Raw genomic sequence first — 14,227 nt, 5'->3', positions numbered from 1 at the left:
TTGTTGTTTTAGCTCCTTTAGCTCTGTTAGTGCCATACAATATAGGGGTATCGATATTGGAAATTTATGAGAAGCTAAATCAATACCAAAGTCTATCTCTCATACAGGAGGTAATCCACGAAAATCCTCAGGAAACTCACTCACCACTAGTATATTCTCCAAGATACTTATTCCTTCTGTTGTATCCCTTACCATAGCTAAGAGACCCATACAATCTTTCTGTATTAACCTTTGAGCCTTCATAAGGGATATAATTTTTCCAACCTCGGGAACTTGACCCCCTATTAATACAATGTAGGCTCATGAGGTATTTCAAATTAAACTATATTTGCATGAAAATCAACAGTGTCATAGAAAGGAGATAGACAATCCATTCCCATCAACACATCAAAGTCAATCATATCAAGTACAATTAGCTTAGCTTGGGTATCCCTACCCTCAACCCTAATATAACAATCACAATACTCATATTTAACAAATAAAGAATTCCCCACAGGAGTATAAACAAGAAAATGATGATTCAATATCTCTAGTTGTCTACCATATCTCAAAGAAAAGTATGAGGACATATAAAAGTGGGTAGATCTTGGATCAATCAAGGCATGTGCATTAAAAGAACAAACTTAAAGAATAGATGTAACCACCACATTTGAGGCATAAACATCTTGTGTAGTAAGTGCAACAACTCTTGATTGACCTCTACCATCAATCCCTTGTCCTTGATTTCAAGTGAAGTGATCTCTAGCACATCTACCTATGTTTCATGTACCAGTATTACCTGAACCATTATGAGTGGTCTGAGTAGGTCCATCTAGCTGTGCAGAAGTCTGAGTGGGGTTTCTCGGAGGTTGAGGCCAATCCCTAAAGGAATGTCCCAACTAACCATAGTGAAATCACCCTCTAGTAAAAACGCGACACTGTCTCTCATGTGATCTACCACAAGTCTAACAGGATAGAGCAGTGGCATACATTTTCCCAAAATTACAATGTCCTTGTGAAAATGATTGTCCTTGAATACCCTGTCTTTGATGTGGTTTGTAGGTGGACTGCAAAACTGTATCCAACCCTGTCTAAGAGCCCTGTTGTCGTCTTCCCTAATTCCCTGTTATGTTATTTTTAACCAAGTCGCCACTGTAAGATTCCCCTATCTTGGCCTTCTTATGTACATCATAGGTTGCATGATCCTCTCAACCCTTGTCTTCTATCTTCATATCTAGATCATCTGCTTCTAAATAAGTCATGGTACTCATATTTGGGTTAGGTCATTAAACCAACCCATGCACGAACCTCTTAACTCTATGTGCTTCAGTAGGTACCAACAAAGGAGCATACATAGAAAGCTTACAGAATTTGGCGTTATAAGTTGCCACATACATATCTTCAGTCTATACCAACCTATCAAATTGTGTTGCATACTTCTGCCTCTGACTATTAGGAAGGAAATTATCCATGAACAACTTAGTGAATTCATCTTACTTTAGTGGTGCTGCCTCAGTAGGTTGACCTAGCAAATACAATCTTATACCAAGTGTCAGCCATGTCTTCAAGTTTGTATGTTGACATCTCCACTAATCTCTTATTAGAACATCCTACAGCTCGAATGGCCTTAAACGTCCCATCCAAGAAGCTTTGAGCATCCGTTGAACTATCAGAACCTGTGAATTTTGGTGATTTAAATTTTAAGAATTCCTGCAAGGATACCTCTTTATTCCCAAAAGTATAAGTCTGAGTAGGTTTCTGAAGTGGTTCATGTCTCTAAGTAGAAGCAATATTACATTGACCATCCATATTATATCTATCCATTCTATTTTTTCAAACTCTCTATGGCATTATGCATGGAGTCAAGTACCCCAGTAGCAGCATTCTCCTGCGTTGTTAGGGGTGGACTAGTGATCCTTTAGGAGTGACCTCCCTTGAAGTCCTAGTCGTGGTGTTTTGGTTCCCTGTAATGGCATTACGACCCTCTCCTCAACCAGTTCTATGAGCTCTGTCCTTCCCCCAAGTTGAGGAAGTTGGTTGCCTTGCTGAAGTGACATTAGGTGCCTCAGGAACACCTATTGTAGCTCTTTCATTAGATAATCAAATTTGAGCCATCTGGTTAACAAAAATGAACAATTTTAGATCAATCTAGTTGGCCCTAAACACCACACAATTATGAAGGAATGAGAAGAAATACCAGACACATCCTATCACGTCATCGCAGAATCACGATTATAGAAATGGCCGGCAACCTAACAATAATTGAAATTCTACTTCTAATGAGTGTTCCACAAGACATAAGAATAACCTAGTGCTCTATTACCAACTTTGTCACGACTCAATTAAGGATCATGATTAACGCTAAGGGGAAGAATCCCAAAGTCAGCCTTACAAGAATTCTATAGATAATTGAGCATAGTTTCTTTTGTTTAATGTCTATCCTAAAATTTCCAAAAATCCAAAACACAACTAATAACAACTATAAAACCACAATATACAATCCATCAATGATCTAATTTTCAAGCAATAAAACCAATTCATCTCCAAATGTGAAAAAGATGTTCAAACTACTCACTTGACTACAATTTCGAAGAATATCCTGTCTCTAAATAAGAACTGACAAATGGAGAGACTCTAAGAGTTTTAAAAAACTAAATAAACATAGAAAGTCAAATGTTCACTTGCCACGCGAAGCAATGCGGGGCTCACAAGATGCTACCAAATCACACTCTCAAGTTAATGAAATCCTCATCAATATCACCTGAGTTCTCTGTAAAAAAAACAATTAGCGAGGAGTGATACACTAACTCAGTGAGTAATAACACTTAAACACAACCATTTTTATGAGGGACAAGTCAGAAAACATGCTAGTATGATAATTAAATGGGGAAGTAAATGTTTTTTCATAAATCATATAAATATCCATCTTATGTGCCTCATATAAGAAAAAATAATGTAAATACTTAATAGTAAACTCATAAAAACATTTATATATCAAATCTTATAGCTGGGAGGTTTCCAAGGATGAATCATGTAATCAGTGTGGCTTCTCTTTACGAAGCAACCCAAAATAATGAACTCCTCATACAGGAGTTAAACATTTATATTAATAGATCCCTACTCGAGGGATATCGGTAATGGCAATAATATTTCTACCTTCCCACTAGCAACGAATTTATTAGTATCGGTAATTACAAGGTGCACCAGGTCTAATGTACCCTCCGTTATCTACAAAATTCATAAATGTCTACTCCCATTTATATTCTTCTTGTGATTCGGTAGAAGCATTTCAAAATCGGATAAACCATTTATATATTACCAAATCATATCTTTTCAAAGTTTAACAATCACCTATCAAAATACTATTTCTCAAATAAGTGAAAAATATTTTCAATAACAATAATCATATCTTGTAAAAATGAGATCATCTCAAATAAACTTTCTAGTTTCACATTCTGTAAAAGACTTGTCCCACATGCAAGTTCAGAACAGTAGGTAACACATTTACTTTATAAACCATGTAAAAATCATGAAAGTTATAAAACATCAATTGTGGTAAGATTACTACTCATAGTACTCTATCAAATTACAAAGCTTGCCACTCAATTAATCCAAACGTGTCACGACAGGGGAGCACCCCCTAGACGTAACCAGCGTCTTTGTCCTCGTAGAGGACTTATACTAGACCTTAGCATTTGTCATAACATATCATAGGTCAAAATGCAGAAAAATTAAAAATTTTACATATTGAGGTGTACATAAACCTCTCACATATTATATAAGGAGTTTACATAGACCCCTCACTTAATGAAACTTACATAGGCTTCTCGTTTAATCAACATAACCAATACATAAGGATTTATTCTAATAAGATCGTCTCACATTACACCATCTAAAATACAGTAGAACATTCGGGCATAGCCCTTATACAAATTCATATTGCCACATAAGGCTTACAACAAGTGTCTTCAAGAATAGGAAAGAAATGAATGTCTTTAGACAATAACAATGCTACTAATGTAGAACAAATGGCACTATGCTCGAACTAGAGGACCTACAACAACTTGGGGAGAAGTCCAAGTCTTCTTGCAAAGCGACCTTGATACCTCAATGGCTTGAACCTACATATTTTTGGAAAAGGGAAAGAATATGGGTTAGTACAACCACATGTACTAAGTATGGATATATGTAATAAACCATTTGAAATCATGCTCAAAAGGACATTTAGTTCAAAACCATGCTAAGTCACTTTTAAAAGCCTTTACGCACAACTAAGAACATATACAAGCCAATCGACATAATATTACTAAAGACAAGTTCATATTCAACACAAGACCAATACCATCACAAGGTCAAGTCAACATGGATATTATCAACATAAGGTCATATCAACATGAATGGAATCATAGTAAGATCATATAAGCATAACAACTCCAACATAATGTCATAGCAACAATTCATGTACAAGAGTTCATAACATCACATCATACAAGACCTTACTCATAACCCTTTCCCAAGCCTACAAGTGCAATGCTTATGTGAAGCCTCATAACCCTACATAATCAAGTAAACCAAACAAAGGATCATAAGCAATGTCTACATTACATATATATTCATATCATGCATGTTCTTCATCATATGTATCAATTTAGACTAATAGCATGTTCACCAATGAAACTAACATCATATAGGATCATCAACATGTAAAGTCATCATATACAATTCAATTACATCATGAGTACAAAAGAACAACCTCCTAGGACATCCCTCAACGTCAACTTCTACCATTTATAAGTAGAGTCCATACCCCTACCTACACTAAGTGAAACACCTTAGGTCACCCTTGTTAGTGTTCACTTTATTACTTTCATTTTACTTTTGGGAACAATTGCCTTAACCGACAATAAACCATGTGAGCTAAACATGGAATTCGGTGTCATGAAACCCTACATCGAAAAAAGGTGGCTTACTTGCCAAGGTAGGACCAAAACATGAACATAGCATTCTAGGTGGATCCATTAGTTAGTATTCCTATGGAGACAACATAGTTAAACAACTAGGAGATATGTCTTCAACCCTCTACATGCCCATTAGCAATTGGAGTGCCCGTCTCATGAGAACATTTGGTGAATCTCCCTTTTATGGGGAGTGAACACCTCTCATTTTCAAGTTCACTCGGTGCTAAGCTAAAGTCCCTTTTGAAATGTTTTTAAGTCATTCTTAATCACCATATCTTTATATAGATCATATGATACTAACCCCCTTGTATATCATATCATTATCTCATTGAGTATTGCATGAGAATGTCCTTTCATAAAAACCCTTCATTTATGACATCAACACATCATAATCATATCAGAGTAAGGCACACAAGTGATTCACATTCAACCTTGTATCATCATAACCTTAAGATGATCTCATAAATCACATAGTCAAGACATTTCATAATAATAATCATATCATCATCTTCTTAATCTACTCACATATAATACTTTAATTGAATACCATTATCAAGTATAAACAATCATCATTAAATAAAGAACTCAAGATCACAAAGTCTTACCAATTAACCTTCATAAGCCTCATTCAAGATCATACCCTCAATTCATCATAATTAACCAATTATCCACTCACCATCATCTTAATATACTGAATTAAACAATAACATAATCAATTCCAACAACACTAATCATCTACAAGTCCAATTCATGTTTAGGGTTAAGGAAACGGGTTCATCCATAAATTCTTCAAGAAAAAGATCCAATCCCAATAATACCATAGGCAGTCCATGAATGAAATAGAATAGTTAAAACAAGTCTAACAATCAATACATTCATCAATTCCCATTGATTCATAAAGAAGATCTAAGATTTATGGAAATTGGGGAAAGGACATGAACCACACAAAAATCCAATTAATCAACATCAATTACTCAACCATCTACATTTAATTAGCCATAGGTAATAACAATTCATCATAATTAATCATTAATTTCAATTTTAGAAGAAAACTCATTTGTAGGGAAAAATCCTTGGAATTGGGTGATTTAGAAATCAACTTTGAATGGACCTAAAAGATTCCCAGAGTGAAAGAATCCATACCTTATGAAGACTTTAGTAACAATTTGAGTTGAAAACTTTGGGGATTGGAACTTCTTCATGCTTCTTGGTTCCTTCAATGGAGCTTGAATAGAGAGAGAAAGTAGAGAAACGTGAGAGCTATTGGTTTTTGATTTGGGAATATGATTTGAGTGAGTAAATGTGAGGTAAAATGGATTTAAAATTAATATATAACCCTCCCCTGAAATACCCAAAAGACCCCTCACTTAAGTTGACATTTTATTGAAGTGAAACTTGAATTCTAATTTCATATTTTTCGTCGGGAAACAAGAACGTGTCGCGGAGCTGTTTCCGCAAAGATTTATGAAATTAATTTTTCAGACTGTAGAATTTGCGACGTGTCCACAACACGTACCAATACTTTTGGTCCATGGTGAACAATGTCCGCGATGCGGACTGGTTTCTTAGCAGTGCAATTTGTTGGCTGCCTTGGGCATCTTGTTTGGCCTAAGGTGGGGTCCCTTCAAGGACCCCTAGGGCGGTCCTTGGAGGGTCGGACCTAGACATTTTGACCCTACATACATAATTTTACCTATTTAAAGTATTTTTACAAGTTTTAGACTCCATACAACACTTCCAAACCTTCACAAGACCTAAGGACGTTTACTAGTTCAATTTGCACTAGTTTACAGACGTCATGGTCGTCCTTTCCCTTTTAGGCTCTATTACTTCCTACTTTGTTTCAATACATTATTTTAGGCTTAGAAATAGTTTTTTCGAGTTTAGTTCATCATGTGAGCTCTAGATCAAGTCATGGACTTTCGAGTGTTAGAGTACGAATCCCTTTGGTCAATCTATAATCACATTCATAATCATTTCATGTTAACTCTTTCATTTAGCCTATTTCATGCTAAAATTCAGAATAACCATCCTCATTTAGACCTATTGGTTGCTTATCAGTTTGATGAACCATATAAATTCAAGCCAAGAGTAATTCGGTTGGAGAAATAAACAATTAACTTCATCTATTTATCCATCTTATTCAACTAATTCTATATATTTTACAATGTCTAGTAATCTAATTTCTACCCCCCAAAGCAACAACTTGCGATAGGATTCTTAGATAGTTTGTAGAAGAAGAATAAAGAAAACAAAGATTTGCCTCAAACCTCTTTCTCCTCATACACCCCTTGCAGTTTTCACCCTTCAACTTTTTCTTGCAGCGCTGCTACTATTCTGTTAGAGCTTTCAGCTCTTTTTTATTAAAATTATGATCCCTTTTTTTTTAATGAGAGTTAAATAGCCTATAAGCCCTTATTTATTTATAGGGTATTACAACTTATTTGTATTATTATTAAATTATTTTATATTCACTGTATTTTAAATTATTTTTTAATGATAATTTTAGATGAATTTAAGGATATGAAGACTACTTTGAACTTTTTGAATTCAACCTACATTAGTTACTATTTTATTTTTAACTAATAAGATAATATATTTACTATTTTGTTAATTATAATTATTTTTGAAATAATTTTAACGGAGAAGGGCCTAAAGTACCCTCAAAGTATTGAAAATGGTACAAAATTACCCTTCATCCACCTATTGGCTCCAAAATGCCCTTCTCACCCACCTATTGGGTCCAAAATACCCTTGTCATCCACCTTTTGGTTCAAAATTGACCACTTATTTAACGGTTTTATATTTAAACTATTCAAATATTTTTTAAAATACGTGGCGCTCAACTATTTGTTATAATTTAACTTATTGGTAAAATTTATAAATCAATCCACTACCCACTCATTACTAATTCAATCCCTCTATAATGAACCCGTCACATTATTAATGCAAGCTACTGTCAATTGAGTGTTTTAAAGAAATATAGAAGTAAATTATCATACATTCAAGTGGCTAAATAAAAATCATCGATATACTTAAAAGTCTGACTATGTTCATCTTAATTATTCTTACGTCTCAATTATGTGATGTTACTTCATAGGTAACTTATTTTCAAAAATATTAAAAGTTTTAAAACAAATCATAAATATTTATAAAATTATATTTAAAAAAAGTACATGAATTAATTCGGAATGTATTACTTCTTTACCTTTTATCATAAATTTCTAATTCAATTTTGAAAGAAAGTGTCCTCCTAAATAAGCGGCTCAACCTAAATTTAATTGGGGATTCGATTCGGACTCGAATAATTTTGAATGTCATTTTTAGTAATCTATAATTTCATCGTGTTTTAGTAGTGTTTATGACGATTTTGATATTATAATTGGATTATTAATTGAGTGAGGTTTAGTTAGTAATGAGTGGGTAGTGGGTTGATTTATAAATTATATTAATAAATTAAAATTATAATTAATAGTTGAACGCCAAGTATTTTAAAAAATATTTAAATAGTTTAATTTTAAAACAATTTAAAAAATGGTCAATTTTGAACCCAAAGGTGGATGATAAGGGTATTTTGGAGCCAATAGGTGGATGAAAAAGGCATTTTGGAGCCAATAGCTGGATGAAGGGTAATTTTGTACCATTTTCATTATTTTAAGGGTATTTATAATCAAACATGAATAATTTACCTTTCCAAAAAATACTAACAGTATCAATTATATATCATGCGAATAAATAATTATTTACTATTTTATTTTTAAAACGCTGGTAAAGTAATTTTATAATTAAATAGAAATAATGTTAAAACAGTTCTTTAAAATAGGGTGGTATGAATAAATTTTAAAATAATGTTTGAATCAGCTACATAAATTTTACAGTTCTAAAAAAATACTAAATTATTAAAATATATATATATATATATATATATATATATATATATTAGGAATAAATAATTATTTACTATTTTATTTTTAAAATGATTGCAAAGTAGTTTTACAATTAAATAGAAATAATCTTAACACAGTTCTATAAAATAGGGTAATACAAATTTAAATATATATTTAAGTAATACACAAAAATTTATTACATTATAAAAATTTAACTTAAAATAACGTACATTTGAAACAAGCGATTATATATAGAACTTTTTTCAAAAAAATATTTACTAAGCATTTATTTCTTTTTTGTGCGAAGAAATACATTAATTGCTTATATATTTATTTTCTACTATATAAGAAGTGTAGGTTTTAAAATTGTATCAACATGTGTGTCTAATGGTAATTAAAGTGAAAGCACATTTTTGGCACTGGTCTTTTGGCTATCAATCTCTAAATTTGTGTTGCACGTTTCTCCACGTGTTTTTATCCAAGAGTAACAAATGATTTGTATGTTTCTTTACATATAATCATTAAACATATTTTAGTCTCAATTCTCTTCCTCTTCTAGATTTTCTTTGTCTCATTTTTTCAATTGGCTATTTTAATTTCAACTCTGTTCCCCTTAAATCTGTACAAATGTTCTTCTCTTTTATCTGTTTTATGTATTTCTATTGCATTATTGTACCTTTATTTTTTTTCCTTAATGTATGTATGATGTTCTTTTATTTGAATTTTAGAAATTATTTTGACAATCTGATTGAAGTTATTTTCTTGAAATTGATAAGTTTGCACACTTACATGTGATGATCATTATTTTAGAAATTTTAATAAGGATCCACAATTGAAAAGATTGTTGGGAAAAATAATCTAGTTATTTTCATTTGGAAGTGCTTGATTTTGTTTCTTCCAAATGCTCTGGTTCAAAAAGAATTAATTTCACTTAAAGCAATTAGTTAGAAATTCATCATATAATGACTTCATTCTCCGGGTATTTATGTAATCGACTCAACCTTGAGAGATTATATTTACAGCAAAGATTTCATTACAAAAACTTTTGTGCTATAGTTAATTACATCTAGAAAATAACATGGAATGCACAAAATAAACTAATCAAAAAAAAGAGAGAAAATAATTATACTGAACAATTAACAACACAAAAAGGAGAATACTTACAACGTTGAGGGAGAAGTAATACTGACACTGAGTTCAGGATTGATTTCAAAATTTATTGTATTTGATTGTTGATAAGTAGGGTCTTGTGAGATTTTGTCTTTGGATTCCTGATTGAATTCACAATTTTAATTGTTTATGTAATTATATCATTTTACTGTGCCACAACAATTTTTATGATAGTGCAGGTATTGTTAATGGGCGATTGAAGAATGCACTCTCTAATTAATGAAGAGGCATGATGCCTTTGAGGATGTTCAAGATATATAATAAAAAAGTATTATTCATATAGTAAAACTTGTTCTATTATTATCCTAAGTTTATTGCAAATGACTACATTTTGACAGTCTTCACATTTTGATATGTGACACCAACCGTCGATCTTTGTTAGAGGACTCAATGAGCCAATTTTCCAAGTGATATAATTTGTTCCCTTATATGAATTCATTAACAAAATTATGAGGATATTCTCTATAAACTTAGAATAGAATACTGACGTATCAAAATCAAACACTTTACACGAACCCTTCTCAACCTTTATTAATTGTCAAAATCAATACAAGGAATGCTTCACAAATTATTCTAAGACATGAACATCCTCTCTATGACTTGGACGAATTTTCACCTTTTTAAATTTATTTCATAAGGCAGTTACGACAGTTACGTACGCAATTACAATTGACATGTGTCCAACACTTGTCATCAAAAAATTTAAACTAAGTTTTCAACAACTATATTTCTAACAGATTGCATATATTTTGAATTCAAATATTTTTTAACCGATATTACAACATTCCAACACTTGGAATATTTCAGTCTACTTTCCAACACTTAGAATATTTCAGCCTACTTCTAACACTTCAAATATTTCAGCTAGTTTCCAACACTTAGTTTTATTTCAGCAACTCTTGTAAATGTCTTTTTCTTGCCATCGTCAAGCCTACACACTGCCTTATCTTGCCGACAACTTCTGCCCACACGTAAGCCTTGCACGTCCAAGCTGCCTTGCCAACACCGAAACACCTTGAATCTTGTAGCATTGTTTTGCCCACATACATGTCAAGACTAATGCTCAAATCCTTTGTTATGCTTGCACATCATTAGTTAACGTAGTTTACGGGTCTAAAAGACCACGTGCCCACTTGAACTCGATGTCCTCATGAGACTATTTTGATATAGTCACTTATTTGATCATCGAACTACCATAGGTCTTTCGGTTTCTCCCAAACTGCATCAGCTGCACTCTTGCCTTTCCAATGAACCAAGTCTTTGTATTTTTCGTACTTCACCCATAACTCGGTGATCAAGGATCTCTTCTATCTCAGCATCAGACTGTGTAGGAACTGATAGAGGATCTCTTTTTGACTTGTTCCTATCCGGATAATATGCATCTACAAAGTAAGGTTTCAGAAACTCACATGGAAAATTGGACGTATTTTCATGATTTGTGACAGATTCAGTCTGTAAGCAACTTCGCCCACCCATTTTACCACTTTAAATGGGCTATCATATTTAGGAATCAAACCCCAATGGCTTGTCTTGCTTACAATCTATTTCCGTATCTGAGAAGTAATTTCCGGCAACACTTTGTCACCCACACTGACTCTACTGAACAACGATGTTGATCAGCATACTTCTTCATGCGTCGTTGAGCTTTTCGTAGGCTATCTTGAGCTTCAGAGAACATTTCAAGTCTGTATTTTGCAACCATGTACACTATTGGACAATTCCCCTGATTCTTAGACTTAGCAACATCCACGGTGTCATAGGTTGTTTGCATACAACAATTTCAAAAGGGCTTATCTTTGTCGCAAAAGACTTGTGTAGATTGTAGCAAAACTACGTAGCGTCTAAAAAAGCAACCCAATTACTTTAATTTGCTGTCACATAGCGCCTTAAGTATTCCTTAAGTAAATGATTAATCCCTTCTGTTTGAGCATCTGTTTGTGGGTGATTTGCAGTGGATAATTTCAATTCAGTTCCCATCATATTGAACAATGTTGTCCAAAACCTGCCTTTAAACCTTGTATCTCTATCACTCACAATATCAGTCGGAACACTAAAGTATTTAACCACATACTTATAGAACAATCAACAGCAATCTCAGATGAACATAATTCAAGTGCAACAACGAAAGAATATTTCGAAAACTTGTCTCCTAACACTAATACAGATGCTTTGTCATCTACCTTAGGAAAATCAGAAATGAAATCCATGCTTACCGACAACCAAGGCTTTTTAGGAATAGGCAGGGGCTTCAATAAACTATCTTATTTTTTACGTTCAGTCTTGTCCACTTGACAAACATGGCAAGTCTTCATGTACGCCTCTATATCATCTTCTATCTTTGCCTAAAAATAAACGTGCAACAATAAGGTACATTTCAACACCTGGATGACAATCCCAAGCAGTATCATGCGCTTCCTTCATCATTCTTTGCGCAATACACCCTAATTTGTTACAACGATTCTCCTCCCTTTAAAATGGAGCAGATCGTCCTTGATCCAATACCGTCTCATCATCCCATCTTGTACTTGACCCATCTATTTAACATATAATGAATCATTTGCAACACACAACTTGATTTTATCAAATAAATCAGTTTCAAGTTTCAAAATTGAATGCACAGCAGCAAATACCTCTTTTTGACTCAATGCATCAACAACTTAGTTTTGTTTTCTCGGCTTATATTATAACACAAATACATATTAAGCTAGAAATTCCTGCCACCGTGCCTGATTAAGACTCAGCTTTTTCTGCATCTTGAAGAATGTATTAGCAACATTGTCAGTCTGCACCACAAATTGAGTTCCTAACAAATTGACTTTCCAAACCTGCAAACAATGTACAACAGTAACCATTTCTTTTTCATGAGTCAAATATCTTTGTGTTATGACTTCATTCAATTTTTTAACATAAAAATGCCACTGGATGAACTTTCTGTACTAACACGCCTCCATTATCTTTATTAGACGCACGAGTGTGTACTTCAAATGGTAACTCAAATAAGGCACTTTAAGTATAGGTTCAGTCGCAATAGCTTCTTTCAAATTTTAGAAAGCTTCTTGACATCGTTCATAGCACACTCACTTAGTATCTTTTGTCAACAAATCAGTCAAAGCCGCTGGCCTTTTTGAATAACCAGCAATAAATTTCCTGCAATAGTTAGCCAAGTCAAGAAACGACCTCAAATCCTTAACGTTACATGGTGCCTGCCAAGCAACAATGACCTGCACTTTCTTAAGATCCATTTGAACTTGGTTTTTACTTACAAGATGCCCCAAAAATTTTATCACTTGTTGAGAAAATTCACACTTTTCCATCTTAACATAAAGTGTATATTTTCTCAATTGAGACAGAAACAAACTTAGGTGATTTACATGTTCCTCCAACGTTCGACTATAGATAACAATATCATTCAGATAGACAACCACAAAATCATCGAGATAGTCAAACAGTACATTATTCATTAAGTTGCAAAATATAGCTAGAGTATTAGTTAGACCAAATGGAATTACAAGGAACTCATACGAACTATATCTAGTTACATACGTAGTCTTTGGTTCATCACCTTCTGCTATTCTAACCTACCAATAACCTGCCCTGAGATCAAGCTTAGTGAAACAGCATGCCTTGCTCAACCTGGTCCATCAATCCTACACCAATGGAACTGGATACTTGTTCTTCACATTTACCTTGTTCAGCGCCCTATAATCAACACACATTCTCATTTTACCATCCTACTTCTTTTGAAATAAAAAAAGGCGCACCATAGGAAGCTTTTGATGGTTTAATCAGTCCAACCTCCAACAAGTCATTCAATTGTTTACGCAATTCAGTCAACTCCTTAGGAGCCATACTAAAAGGAATTTGTGCAGGAGAAACCGTACCTGGTAGCAACATAATTTTGTGTTCAATTTCCCTCCTTGGAGGCAACTTCTTTGGCTATTCAGGCGGCATTACATTAGCATATTGTTTCAACACTGAATGATTACTGTTTCTTTCAATATCTGAATGTTGAAATAAAACATTATATTAATGAAATTATATATAAAAAAATCATTTCAACAAAAAGTTACTTTTTTAAAAAATATCAGAATCATCAAGCATAACATAAAAAAAAACACGAATTAAATAATATCTTATAGGTATAATATAATATCAAAAAGATCAATAGGTATGACAGATACTAGTTTAGAAAAATAATAAATAAGACATCACATTATCAACGCCTAACATATA

At 33.2% G+C, this 14,227-nt stretch overlaps 1 long non-coding RNA gene across 1 annotated transcript; it reads right to left on the bottom strand.

Moving 5' to 3' along the window:
• Nucleotides 1-3,700: 3,700 nt before the first annotated feature.
• Nucleotides 3,701-10,197, bottom strand: LOC107006977. Its single transcript, XR_001454995.2, has 3 exons — nt 9,989-10,197; nt 6,081-6,162; nt 3,701-4,100 (listed from the first exon to the last, which is right to left on the bottom strand). It is a non-coding gene; the product is annotated as an uncharacterized LOC107006977 (long non-coding RNA).
• Nucleotides 10,198-14,227: the final 4,030 nt, after the last annotated feature.

The sequence above is a fragment of the Solanum pennellii genome, chromosome 12 (genome assembly GCF_001406875.1).
Source record: "Solanum pennellii chromosome 12, SPENNV200".
In the NCBI taxonomy this organism is placed as follows: Eukaryota; Viridiplantae; Streptophyta; class Magnoliopsida; order Solanales; family Solanaceae; genus Solanum; species Solanum pennellii.
This window is presented reverse-complemented; position numbering and strand designations above follow the sequence as displayed.